This window comes from Vanellus vanellus (genome assembly GCF_965231255.1).
Source record: "Vanellus vanellus genome assembly, chromosome: 2".
In the NCBI taxonomy this organism is placed as follows: domain Eukaryota; kingdom Metazoa; phylum Chordata; class Aves; order Charadriiformes; family Charadriidae; genus Vanellus; species Vanellus vanellus.
In genome coordinates, this window is record NC_138906.1 from 17,265,962 (window position 1) to 17,280,233 (window position 14,272).

Genomic DNA, 14,272 nt, shown 5'->3' on the forward strand with positions numbered 1-14,272 from the left:
GGCCACCTGGGCACACGTTGGCTCATATTCATATAGCTGTACTCCCTCTGACCTGGTGCTTGCAGGTCCCTCATCCCCATTTCCCAGACTGGCACCTGTTCCTTCCACACTCCTTTTCCCAATCCGCCTCCCCGAAATCCCCACTTCTAACCCGACACATGATGACATTCTGTTTTGGGGCTGGCTGAGACCCGGCTCTCCCCACCCCACCGGCCTGTTGGTACGCGAAGGCCTCACTTCAAGCACAGGCCGAAGCGGCCGTGTAACCCTGCGTGCAGGGTGCGGCGGGGCTAAGGCCCGACGGCGACGGCGACCCCCGCCACCCCTCACCGCCCCCGGGGCAGCACTCGCCGCTTCCCGCCAGTAGCACTCGCCCGGCGGCGGCTCTGCGCCTGCGCGGGAGGGGGGGGGGGGGGGGGGGGGCAGGCCGCCCATACGCAATACGGCCTTTCCAAGGGGTGTGACGCCACACCGCGCCGTCGCCGTGACGTCGCGGAGGCGTGACGCAGGCACGCAGAGGGGCGCGTGTGTAAGTTCCCTTCCCCCCGCGGCGCTGGGGGCTGCGTCCCGCGGTTGGTGGGGGCGGGCGGTGCTGGGGAGGGCTGCGGGGCGCGGCTGCACCCGCTCCCTCCCCCTGGGCCGACGAGCCGGGCGGTGGCCGGGAAGTAGGAGGCGGCGGCGGGCGGCGGCGGGGCAGCGGCTCCCGGCGGCAGCGCTGTGCGAAGGTGGGCGCCGGCCCCGGCGAGCCCGTGGGTTCCCCTCGCCGGGCCCCGCCGCTGCGGCTCCGAGGCCTTTGACTCGCCCGGTCCGGGAAAGCGGGTGCCGGCCCCCGCAGTTCAGCCGCGCCTCCGTCCGGCGGAGGGAGGGCTCGGCCCCGCTGGCGGCGCGCCCGCGGGCCGCCGGGGGTTCGTGGGGGGCCCGCTGGGCCTCCCAGCGCCGGAGCCCGGGAGCGGCGGTGCGCGGCCTGCGGGGCGGCTGCGGCGCTGGGCCTGGCAGGCCGCGGGGGCCCCGCCCGGCGCTGGGGGAGCGCCCTGCCACCGCAGCCGCCCGAGGGTGCTCTTCGAGGGGGTGTCTGCCCCCCGCAAGCATCGGCGCAGCGGGTGGGTGTGACTGTCACTGTCAGGTGTGAAGTTACAGTAAAGATGTGCAGAAAGGTTTCTACAAGTCGCAAAAGTTACTTCTACAGTTCGCTTACGCTTTTTTTTTTTTTTTTTTTTTTTTTTTTTTTTAGTACACGTGGCCTTAAAATGTTGGCTATACGAGGGATGGCAGTAGATGTCCTCAGGTTTTGTGACGCTGAGACGTGGAAGCATTTGGCTGGTATGAAATCCCCCTGCCAGCGTGAGTCAGAGCTGCACAAGTGCACAAAGAGACCTGAGCGTTGTTCCATAAACCTTGCTAGCACTTCCATAAAAGTACAAATACTACATGCAGTCCTCTCTGGCTCCTTAGGTTTTGGAAGGAGCCTTCGAGCTAAAGGGTTTTTGTTTGTTCTGTGACTGCAGAAATGAATGCAATGAGTGGGTATAGTGTTTGTGCATAACTGGTGCTGAGGCCTGCTGGCTTCAGTATCTATTAGAACTTTTTATATTGGTAATACTGAAAAAAAGAATACATCCCAAGTTCTAAGTGATCTGATGTGGTTGGCGTTGGCAAAATAAGGAGGGAAGTGTTTGAAAGCAGCATAGAAGAGTTTTGGAAGGACTGCAGTAATGTCTGTAGTGTGGCAGGTTTGAAACATTGGCTTGTTTAAATTTGTTATGGGCAAAAGTCATGCTTTGTTAAAAGACTTACCTAGTTCTATGTCTGCGTTAAAATTGATGTGATACATCTTACCTTTTATTGGCAGTCTTTTGCTCTTCAGTTCATACTGCCTTGTGCTCCATTCCTTTCTTTTTCTCCATGTTAACTGTATCTCATTGGAGCTTTTTAATGTGTGTTAGACTCGTAGTTAACGGTCTAGCCCTTAAATGCTGTGTAGTTTAGTTGCCTTAGTTTAGAAGTCATAGTCTTGAATTTGCTCATAATTGCATATTACAGGCTCAAATAAATCATTAAAAATGGTCTTTCATATTATGATTCCATAACAGAAAGGAAAGAGGATAACAAAAGGTAAATGCACAGATCTCTTGGATCACAGTAGTTTCTGTGTGCAGTTTTTTGTTTTTTTTTGCGGGACTATTCTGCAACCAAAACACCGAACTGCTGCTTTGTTTTGTGTCTAACTTTACTGTAGCTAGTTATTTTTAGTACTAGTTTAAGTTGATTTTTTTAGAAGTTATTTTTATGCAAAGCAAAATATATATTTCAGGGATGAGTGCATATTTTTTTCTGCTTCAGTAGCTAGAAGAATTGAATTTTTTCAAATTTAAAGTTTGTTAAAAATCAGGAAAAGGAAGGAGAAAAGCTTATGACAGTTATGGTGTACGTTTAAAGTATTTTTTGTGGTGATCTGATATGATGTTCATAGTGTTCAATTAATAGATATTCTTAGGTAATGATAACTGGAGGATCAGAAGAAAACTAGCACTGTGGTATGGTTCAAATGATTTTAACTTTTGGGCAGGCTGTTAAAGTAATAGATTTTGGGGTAACTAAAATTTTGTAATTAAAATATTTTTCAAAGCATTCATGAAGGAAATACTAGTTTCCTATGTATTGTCTACATCTCATTTGTGAGACTATTAGAACTAGCAATGATAGTGACAACATATGAGGTACATATGTATTACATAGGTAATGAGGTACATAGGTATTTCTGACCTTCTCACATGAAACTTTAGATACATGTAGTGATTGTCATACATATGTTTTTGATGTACAGGTTCAATGATTATTCTGCATTAGACGGAAGCAGTGTTCTTCATCTGTGACTTAGGGTGTTCCGAGGATTTTTATGTGCAGAGGTAATGTTACTTGTGGAAATGGTTTAATGTTTTAAATGTCTGTATGAAACTGGTGATGTTTTCATTTATTTATTTGTACCTAATGAGGTAGATGTTGTCAGGTCAAAGTGAAATGGTCAAGTAGTGAAAGTACAACTTTGATGTGAAGTTGGCTGAAATTACTGCAGTTAGAATTATAGAAATGTACAAAGTTTTAAAAGTACGTGGTCAAATCAGGAATGTGTGAACTTTATCAGTTATTTTAGCAATATTTCTTCAGATATTATTGCAATTTCTAATCTGAAATATTGTTACTGTACAGTAAGCCTCAGAGGAGATGCCATTCTATTTGATCTGTTGACAGCAAATATGCTTTAGTAGAATTCTTGTTTATTTACCACTTTCTGAAATGTATGCCTCTGATTTTTATTTAATATGATTTGTCTCCTTTGCTAAATACATTTCCTGAGATATTGTGACTTTCTGTTTTTTGTTTTCCTTGAAACAGGATTTAAGATTGATGAAATATTTTATTGGCCGTAGCGGCAGCAGGATGTATAAGGTGGGTATGTTGAAAGAATGCGGTTAATGTCCTTGCAGAATATTTTAATTTTTGATTCTATGTCTGTCTGAACACAAAGAAATGACATACGGTTAGCTAGGGTTCTTTCAGTGATGGATGCAGGTAGCTTACCTGCTTTCGATTGTGGTAAGCTACTGCACGTTTAGCACAGGTTACACGAGTAGATGCAGACAGCCTTAGGTAGCCGATACATTTTAATTTTGCGTCCTTTAATGGAAATTTTTCAGTATGTCTTTTCCCTAAGGTTTATGTGCTTTTTCTGAGAAAATACCACAAAGTTTTTCGGCATTTTCTTTTCAGTGTTCTAGTTAAATGTGATCAACGAAGAAAAAGATTCAGTTGCAATCTATGTACTTTCCTTCTTACATAGACAGGTTTTGTTTCTGTGTTTGAGTTGCTGTTTGTTGGTTTATTTTAAAATTCTTTAACGTCATTGAGAGTGTATTCCAGTGGGAGCATACTCTAATGAAACTAATTGTTTTCAGGATTTCCATAAAAGATAGTAGTGGTTCAGCAGCAGTAAAAGATGTTTTGATGCTCATCCTCATCTGCAGTCAAGTTAAGATTTTGTCCTTATTTGCTTCGACTTAATGCTTCATTTTTATCATTATAATTCATTTACAGAATCCAGAACACGTTTTTACTTAAAAAGGTTTTTTTAAACAAAATTTAAACCGTGAACATATATTTTTACGAGACTAACATTGGCAAATAAGAGAACAGCGGTGCTTGAATAATAGTGAGCACTTTCTTATGTAGTGTATTTGCATGTTGTTATCAAAATTGAATGAAATGCAAACTTCTTCACAGTGTAACAATTAAAAATAATATGGTGTAGATCTTTAATGATTTTTTGTTGTTGTTTTGAAAATTTGTGATGATTTTTTTTGATTCCCTGCTTTCTCTTGCTGGTGTAACAAACAAGTTCTTACTGTCAGCTGAAAATGGCATTTGGAGAATGCTGTCTTCTTTGTATTGTATTTGCTCTCTATTACTATTGGTCTTGTCACCCTTCCCGAAAACATACAGAACAGCTGGGTAGAAACCTTGCTGTTCTTCACATGATATTTTTTAATTAAGTGTGTCTTTGACTTATTATAGTACTATATTTGCAGGTATTGGTTTGTCCTTAATAAGCTGATTAAACCTAGTGTAAGTAGTATTCAAGCATTATTTTTTTCTAAAAGACTAATTTTGTGGGTATTTATAGCCTAATTAAATGTTGTAGGAAACGTTACCACGGTTTGTGGAGCAATACATCTTAATCACAGAATGGTAGGGGTTGGAAGGGACCTTCAGAGATCATCCTAGTCCACCCTCCTGCCAAAGCAGGTTCACGTGGAGCAGGTTGGAGAGGAACACATCCAGGTGGGTTTTGAATATCTCCAGAGAAGGAGACTTCACAACCTCTCTGGGGAGTCTGTTCCAGTGCTGTCATCCTCAGAGTATAGAAGTTTTTCCTTATGTTCAGATGGAATTTCCTGTGTTCCAGTTTGTGCCTGTTGCCCCTTGTCCTGTTGCTGAGCGCCACTGAAAAAATCTGGCCTTATCCTTTTGACACCCGCCCTTTAGATATTATAAGTGTAGATAAGATCCCCTCTCAGTCTTCTCATCTCCAGGCTAAACAGCCCCAGGTCTCTCGGCCTTTCCTCATAAGAGAGATGCTCCAGTCCCTTGGTTCTCTGCTGGACTCTCTGCAGTAGTTCCTTGTCTTTCTTGAACTGGGGAGCCCAGAACTGGACACATTACTCCAGGTGTGCCTCACAGGGCAAAGTAGCGGGGGAGGATAACCTCCCTTGACTGTTGGCCATGCTATTTTTAATGCACCCCAGGATACCATTGGCGTTCTTGGCCACAAGGGCACATTGCTGGCTCATGGTCAACTTGTTGTCCACCAGGACTCCCAGGTCCCTCTCTGCAGAGCTGCTTTCCAGCAGGTCAGCCCCAGGCTGTACTGATGCATGGGCTTATTCCTCCCTGGGTGCAGGACCCTGCACTTGCCCTTGTTGAACTTCATTAGGTTCCTCTCCTCCCGGCTGTCTAGCCTATCCAGGTCTTACTGTATGGTGGCACAGCCTTCTAGTGTGTCAGCCACCCCTCCCATTTTTCATCTGCAAAATTGCTGAGTGTACACTCTGTCCCCTCATCCAGGTCATTGATGAGCATGTTGAATAAGATGACCCAGTACTGACCCCTGGGGAACACCACTAATCTGATAATTCTTCCTAATTAATATCAGAAATGTAATCAAAGCACCACAAACCTAACTGTGATGGAATGGTACCGTGTATTAAACAAGGATGCAAAAGTGTAAGTTAAGGAAAGACTATCTTTGGTTTGTCGCTTTGGTCTGTTACCATTTTAGGAAAGAACTATTTCCTCACTCAAACTGTGAACTATTCTTTTTATCATTGGTGGGGGTTTTTTGCTTCTTTTTGAAGAGTGTACAGTACAGAAAGCCTTGCCTGAAGGGATGCTAGCCAGTGTCCTGATACCAGAACAGGCTTAGTATTAAGCTGTTGGTATACTTTCAACTATCGCACAAATGGAAAGGAAAGAATATAATATGTAGCTCAGTGCATCTTTCAGACTTGTAATGCATTGTGGTCACTTCATATGTGGTTAAGTGGTTGGGTTTTATTTTAAAAACAAAAAGCTTTACTTTTTTGCAGAATGATGAGGTTTTTTTCCATGGGATTACATAGAGAATAAAATTATGCAATATTAAATAATGAACATAAATATTTTTTTAAAGTGGGACTTTTAGTTTTAGAGGCTGCTATAGGATATTAATTTCTGTGTATGCATCCTGTGGCTTAGCCCTTTATTATTTTTCAGAAAGTCTAAGCCAACGATTGTTGATTTAGAAAAAGTGTCATGGTTAATGCCAAGAAGGGGTCATGTGCTGAGATGAGCTTCAGAGCTGGACTGTGCCAACCCTGCTGAAATGCCTCTGTCACGGCAAGTCACTGGGGAGGAAGGGAGGTAGGATTATTCTTGTGGCTTGCTTGAGTATTTGCCAGGAGAGGCAGGTGCAAAAGAGACGAAAAAGCAGCTCGGAAAAAATGTTTGGTAAGTATAGGAGTTGTTGGGGAAAGAAACAGCTCCTGGCAGACTTACTAGATCCTATCAGTGAAATTGGTTTGGGATATTAGGCGGCTTCTAAGTTACAGTTTCATGGAAAATTTTTGCTGTTTGTTTGATTTTGACTGGCAGATCAGTCAGAACGATGTTTACATACTCAGTCTTCCATGTGAAGCCCTATGTTAACAGTAACTGAGGGCTGAAATGTCTGTAGGAAGTACTTAATGGCTACCTGACCCAAAAGCAGATACCAAACCAACGAAACCCTTAAAGGTCCGTCATCTTACTTTTTGGTGCATTACTTATCTGCTGTAAGAACAATTGTAAGGGAGTCTGTTCGCTTCTAAGGACCTTTGGCTATGGACAACGTTCTGAAAATGGTGTGTGGTGACAGATTACAGCTTAGACCAATGCCATTTCTGTTGTACCTGTGCTTCTTTGCTGCTTCACTTTTCTTACATATATGTTTATAGTTCTTTTGGATGAACCATAGAAAATAGGATGTTCCTTTACTGATTTGCGTAGTGCTGAGCACACTTCAGTCTTTTGCGTGTCATTGATTTTAAATAGTAATGATACAAAACTTAATTTTGGTGAATTTTTTGGCCAACCTTGACTGGTTAGCCTCCCTAAGGCAGGTTACAGTCTGCCAATTTTCTGTGAGTGCCTGTAATCTCTGATTTGTATCAGGCTTCTGTTTCAATGAAATAGTGCTATATACACCAAGATATGACTTTCTGACAGTTCTTGGTCTTGCTCAGCTCAGTCAAAACAGAGCAGGTGGTGAAGAAATAAGGTAGATCCATGTTTTTAGGAAGCAAGGCAGTAAAGTTTAAATGTTGGCATTCAGTCCAACACCAGTCAACGCTAATGGTATGCCCTATCCTAAAGGTAAAAGTGTATGAACCCCCAAAATACTGTTAGGGAACAAAAAGGACCAGTCAATAAAAACCTGCATAGTTCTGCTGTGTATATAGGAGTGCTCTGTGTATGATGAACTTTTAAGTTGTCAGTCTGCTAGTAAAATGTCCTAAATTAATAATATGGATGTTCAGTGGGTTTTACTGTTTTTTTCATCAACACATTTTGAAGCATTACCAATTTGTTTTCCTTCTTCGGTAATGGATTTAGAAAGAAGGGACTGTTCTGTATTACAGGACTGAAATTGAGACCACCCAAATGCTTTCAGCTGGTTTTTGTTATTTTCACAAATAGCTTGTTCTTTTAGCAGAGTGTTTAAGAACAGAGAGTTGTGTCAATCACTCTTATGTTTTTCCCTAAATGGCAATATTAAAGAAACTTTACAATACTGTTCATGATTGAGGGGGGAAAAAAAAAATCCCAGACTTTTGATTCTCTTGGTTTTTTTTTGCTTCCAGAAGACAGGTATGATTTCAAATCTTCAAATGCACCTTTTTCTTGGAAACTTTTGTCTAGTTTTGGCTGGATATGTACCCCTTAAAGGTCAATATATTATCTATCATATTTTATGATATTTTAGTAAGTTAATTCAGGGATGTTATATGTTTTCCATAGTTTTTTGTAGGGTAAGTGGGATGTAGAATATTCTCGCCTTCCATATATACGTGTGTTATGTTTTCTATTAAAGTCATAATTTTTCAAAGGGCAGGTCTGCTGTATTACATGACAGAGTTATTCGTACGCTGAAGTGTACTTGGTGCCACACTGACGCCTAAAGTTGAAAAGTCCACGTCTGCAGTTTAGGGCAGTTACCTTTGTTTAGTCACTTGTAAGCCAGTGATTTTCTTTCTGGGAAGATATCAAATGACAAAGATTTGTGGACTGAAAGGGGTGGAATATGAGGAGGAATTTATGCTGAAGGACAAAAATGCAAAGGCTACCTGGCCCAAAATGATAAGTCTTCACATGTTCATAGTGTCACGTATTCAAAGTAGGGGGCTGTGTGTTAAGAACCTTGTTTCTGAGGGCTCTGTTAACTTCTGATATCTGTGTTTGTACTTGCAATCAGAGTAAACAAAGTGTGATGGAGAATAGCATGGGGAATAAAATGCTATGGTAAAAATCAATATCTTGCTGTCGTATAGCATGCCATCATAGTCTGTGTTGCTGGATGCCTCGTCTAAAAAGGAAGGTGTAGAGGAGAGGAGATTCAGAGAAAAGGCTAAGAGTGATCTATAGGGATGGAAATTTGCTTGTATGAAGAGAAATTGGAAAAAAAAAAAAGATTGTTTAACCTTTGAAAGGCAATGTGTATAATGAAGTATAACGCAAATGCACAGAATGATGAATGGTTTCAGAAAAGTAATTCAAGAGCTGTTGTTCTGTTGGTTCATGCTATAAGAGTAAGGGGATATTCTGTGAAATTAGGGTGGCAAATTGAGATAGGAAATTTGAGAAAGGATATATTTTTTTATTAAATTGATAAGGCAGTGAGCTCTGCAGTCTAGGGATAATTTGAATTTAGGAAAATTCTAATAGAAATAGGATCATTTAGAGTGCAAGAGTATTTACACAGGCTCAGATTACCTTTTTTTCCTAAAAGAATATAACCCCTCAGCTTTTTGTCATTTATAAGATTATTTTTACCATTATTATTTTTTCTAAAGCTCATCTAAAAACTATGTATTGATGGTGGGACTAAAGGAATTAAGTTTGTCCCTATTTTGTTTACAGGAGTAATGGTTATAACATCTCACTAATTTGTTTGCTCCCTATCCCTGTGTTAGGTTGTATCCAGCTGAAATACCCACTAGGTACTATGTCTAGTTTTCTTGGGAGTATCCACTGATTTACTTTGTTTTTCTTGTAAGTGGGGACATTGAGGAAGAAGTTTTGGGGAGTAACATCTGGGTCCTTATCAACTTGGAGAGAAATTATGTAGGGCAGTTGTTTTGGTGACTTGCCACTTGAGACGCTGTTCTGTTCAGCTTTGATTTTTCTGTTGCCTGGGCTGATGCATTACGTAGGTGTTCCTGCAGCAATTTAATCCAAGTCAGTACACAAGTTTGTTCTGTACCTAAAGTGATGGAATATTTAGAGAGGGTAAGATGAGCTAACGCTGGCCTTCTGTGTCATCCAGCCAGCTTCCAGCAAGTATGTAAAAAGTCATAAAAAATAGCAGTGGGGGGTATCTTAATTAAATGAGCATGCTTGCGGCTCTGCCAGTCTTTTCTCTTGGCACGGTTTGAGTCCTAGAAACTGTGTTTGCTCTCAGTCTCTATCAAACTCAAATACAAAACTCTGTGATAAAAGCATCAAAAGCAGTGTTGAGCAGGAAAAGACTACAGAATCAGCTTTTGCTCATTCCCACTGAAATGTCCTTTTCACTCCATTTAATGGAGGCTGCAGTTCTTACTTTTGGTGTGTTTAGCAACAGATTGACTTAAATTTGTTGTATTTGGCTCTAGAGCAGCAAAGAGCAGATGTCAGGGAGGTGCCGTGACAGGAATAAAAAGATTCAGAAGGCTTGTGGGAATTTGAGGGTTGAGGGGGAAAGCTTCCTCCTTTTTTTTTTTTTTTTTTTTTTTTTTTTTCCTGCTAGAATCTGTATTACAACATTTAGAGTTGGCATTCAGTTCAAAACTTGCCGTGCTGCAAGGGTTGGTGCATTGACGCAGGCATTCTTTCCCACAGCTCAAATTGTGGAAACACAGTTTATTTATAAAATAAAATATGCCTGTGAAATTATCATTGATACTTTAATTATGGGGAACTTGCCCAAAAGATGGTAGCTTGGTGACCTGCGAGACATTTTCCTGGCTGAAACTAGCCATGATTTATACTAAAACGTTTTCTCTCTATGAATCTTAAAAATGGAATTCCCCTGTCAAGGCAGAAAAACTTCAGTAACTGAGAGGTACTCTGTCAGGGATGATAAGCCTAAAATACTGGTCAACTTTTAAACATTATTTAGGGTTGGAACATCTAAGTAGTAAGCTTTGCTATTTGGGGATTGTCGCTATTTCAAAAATATGCATTTGAAAGCCACCACTACGTGTTGCCAGTCTTTGCGTAAGCAGGTGGGTGCCAGATGTATGTGGGATCCCAGAGAAGTTTGTTGATTTGGTTATTTCTCTTCACTTTTGTAATGAGTGGAATGCTTCAAAAGTTAGTGGCTGCTTTTGGGTTTTTTTAAGATGAAGTATTTTACCTTTGCCTTGTTAAGGTACCATTTCTGAAAATACCTTGTGTAATTTGTTAGTTAGTAGAGTGGTTACTTGTTTGTTTATCTTTCTCACACCTTTATTTTCCACTCATCATCTACCTGCACTTCAAGAGTATATTTTGCCACAGTTTACAGATTATAAAAACATAAATGTGATGCTATATTTGAAAACCGTGCCAATTCTCTGTTGTCTTATATGTATAATGATGTATTTAATACTTTGTGAAGCCTGAGGATTTTTTTTTTTTTTTTTCCTGTGAAGAAAAACACTCACTTATACAATAACGTGGAGGGGGAGATAGTAATAAGTCTTCTGATTTTCCTTGAGATGGTGCTCCTTAATCTTATGCTAGGGTTTTAGAAAACCATGCTGCCTCCTGCTTAGGGTCTTCATATTCTAGTGGTGATTGTAGTAGCTCTTACGATTTTCTGGAGAGATCAGATTTGAAATGGAAGGATGTATTTTACTGTGCACTTAATCAGAATATAATGAAAAAGTCAGATTTTTTTTTTTTTTTTAAAGCAGTAGTATAGTGGGATTACTCGTCAAAAGCGGCATATGTGTAAGATATGTAATGTTTGTGCTCTGTTCTCCTCAGGGCTTACAAAGTCATGATTAGAGCATGCTGTTCAGATTTGAGAACAAGTCTTCCTGTATTTTTTGCTGATGAACAATGTAAATGCACTGCTAAAAGAAAATGGGACAAACTAGCTTGCCTGTTAGCTGTAGCACGTTGAGTTTCTTGGTTTGGTAGCTAATTTCAGTGGCTTGAAAGTGACAAGCCTGGAAATAATTGTGGTCAGAGCTGCTCCAAGAGGATTGACTGAAGCCTTTTTGATTTCCTAAATTTAAAGGAAGCCAGGTTTGATCAACAGCTGCTGTGCGGGTTATTCAGACAGTGAGTAAGTCCAGTGCAGGATTTTGCACTTCTGACAAGTTTAGGGCATGTTCTTTTACTTTAGGTGAGGTGCTGAAACTTACTGTAAGAGTTTGGTGTGTTTGATTAGCGTCATTTATGTCTGTCCTGTACTTAATTTCTTCCAGGTATTTTTCACCTTGCTGTCAAATTCCTTTGTTTACTGCAGTGTCTGAAAGACTTTGTAACCACATAAACAATGTTATAAAAATGGATAAATTATGGATTATGTATTTAAAGACTTTATTCTTTTAGTCATAAGTATTTGTAAGGTTTCTTTTACATGGTAAAATTTCACTTTAAAAGAAACATGAAACTGTAGATTCCATTTAGGCTAGATCAGGGTCTGCAAGGTTCATACCCATTTTATTTATTTTTTTCATGTTTTCATGCAAGTATTAAATGTACATTTATGTACTAGTTTGCAGTGAAGATATCAGTGTATTGCAAGGAGAGCTGGTTTGAGATATTATTAGGGTGTAATTGATCTAATTAACTAAAAACTTTTGAAACCTTTTTGAAGGTGTTTTTGCATCTAAAAACCTTCAGACACTTGGTATATAACATTGATGTTCATTGGAAAGGAAATTTTTTTCAGTTTTGGACACAAGCTTATTTTCATGTTCAAGATGAACGTAGAGCAAACTTTTATTTTTCTTTTTTGATTTTAAAATCAAACTGCACTTACAGAAATGCACGTATCTTTGAAATATTTATCTGATCAACTTTTGAGAAGCAGAAAAATTCCTTAGACTAAGAATACTTCTAAGTTGATGGAAACTCCTGCTATAGAATTGGTTTGTTCTGCATATGTCTCTTCCTGTTTCAGGAAGCTGTTCATTTTGGAAAAAAGCAAAAAAAAAAATAAAAAATCAAGAACTACAAAATGTTGATTACAGAAGTTGTGGAGTAATGGACTTTAATTGGACCTTCAAAAATGCAAGCCAAGGAAACAGAGTAATGTCTTGATGGTGACACCTAATAATTTGCAAAGCATCTTCCCCCTAGAAAACTAAAAGTAAAAGAAGAATCATCATTTGACTAGTGGACTGTACCTATATACTATTGGAACTGCTCTGTCTTATCAGGGAAATAGGACAGGCTAGGTATCCCAGGTCTTATTATCCCTGGGAGATTTCGGTGATGGGAGAAATAATCATCTTGGGCAGTATAAGCCTGGTTTTGTCTATGTGGAATTATGTTTTAAAGTGTGTGCTGTTCAATAATGAAAACAGTTCACTTGAATTGTCACTTTATAACATATCATACATGAAACACTAAAAAGACCATTTCCAAAATGTTTATTAATAATTAAAAGTTATTAGGTAATCTTCAAAAATTTGGTGGGTTAGTACTGGTTGGCACAGATTATCCATGCATGCTTTTCTGGAGGATATTTACAAAGAAGAGTTTCAGGTTTTCTTTAGCAGCCTCTCTTTCCAGTACTTGTCCATGGACGGTGTAGTTATCTGATCATTAAGTCTTTGGCAACTATATTTAGAAAGCTGCTTTATAGTGGGAAGGAGAAAATGTTTAGCGTATATGCTTGCAGTTAGGAAGAGACTGGGTGGGAATATTAACACACGTGTTCAGTTGACTGACTGTAGATGCTCCCAAACCAGGAAGTTTTGAATTTCTGTTTAAATGTAGTTGTATTACAAATAATTGTATTTAGAAGCTGCTTAATTTTCAAAACTTTGGAATTCGCCTTTTCATTATGAAGTGGGTTTACGGGCCCAGAATATCATGTGCTTTACTTTCAGGTTTTTAAAGTTAATTATGTTTCTTTCTGGAAATAAGATGAATGCTAGTAACGCCTCTGTTAAAAAAAAAAAAACAAAAACAAAAACAAAAAACAAACCAAAAAAAACCCAACAAACAAACAAAAAAAACATTACTAGTACAGGTACATTACTGGTTTTCAGCTATAAATTCTAAAGAGGTTCTGTAAAGAGCAGATGAGGTCAAGGTGGAAAATGTTGATTTGCAAAGGAATCGTAAATTAGTGGTGCACGCTATTGTGAGCCACAGTGCTGCTTCAGGATCCAGCAGATGAATTGGTTACAAATCTATATATTGAAAGGAAAGCTCAGCTTCTGACGTGTTGCCTATGCTTGGGAGGTACAGGAAACACTTCCCAGTGCTGTTGCCATCAATTCATTTGCATGGTAAGAGTCCTTGTAGTTAGCTTGTGGCTTCTAGCAGACTTCAGACCAGTCAGTTCACGTTGCCGAAAGAAAGGCCATGGTTTTATGCACATCGGAACTGTTGAAGCTCACTGAAAAAGCAATAGCAGTATCACTGGGAGTATTTTTGCTGTACACGTACGAGTGCTTTGAAGGCAAAATATCTTGTAACGATACGGAAATATTTTTCTGACCGATCAACAAGCAGTGTTATGTGCTGTGGATAGATGTGCGCTGAGTTTATAGCCATTGAAAATTTAGTGGCTCATCTGCTATTGCAGTTTTTTTGGCTAACATCTTGTATGGATATTGTACTGCTGAATATTTAATCTGCTGTGGAGACAGACAAATTTAGAAGTGACTTTAATCTCAGAAGAACATGTATCGACTGGGAGAACTCAGTTTGTTTTTGCAAATCACCAACTCTAAGAAGTGGCATTAAGTTTAGTGCAGGAGAAAATGGAACTTTC

General features: G+C 40.0%; 1 protein-coding gene across 1 annotated transcript in view; it reads left to right on the forward strand.

Annotated features, from left to right (window-relative positions):
- Positions 1 to 428: 428 nt before the first annotated feature.
- ZNF438 (zinc finger protein 438) overlaps positions 429 to 14,272 on the forward strand; it is a 55,065-nt gene continuing 41,221 nt past the window's right edge. Inside the window, exons 1-4 of the mRNA XM_082479221.1 lie at positions 429 to 529; positions 1,232 to 1,320; positions 2,825 to 2,906; positions 3,394 to 3,447. The gene's annotated coding sequence lies outside the window, so the exon portion shown is untranslated. The remainder of the gene's footprint in view (positions 530 to 1,231; positions 1,321 to 2,824; positions 2,907 to 3,393; positions 3,448 to 14,272) is intronic.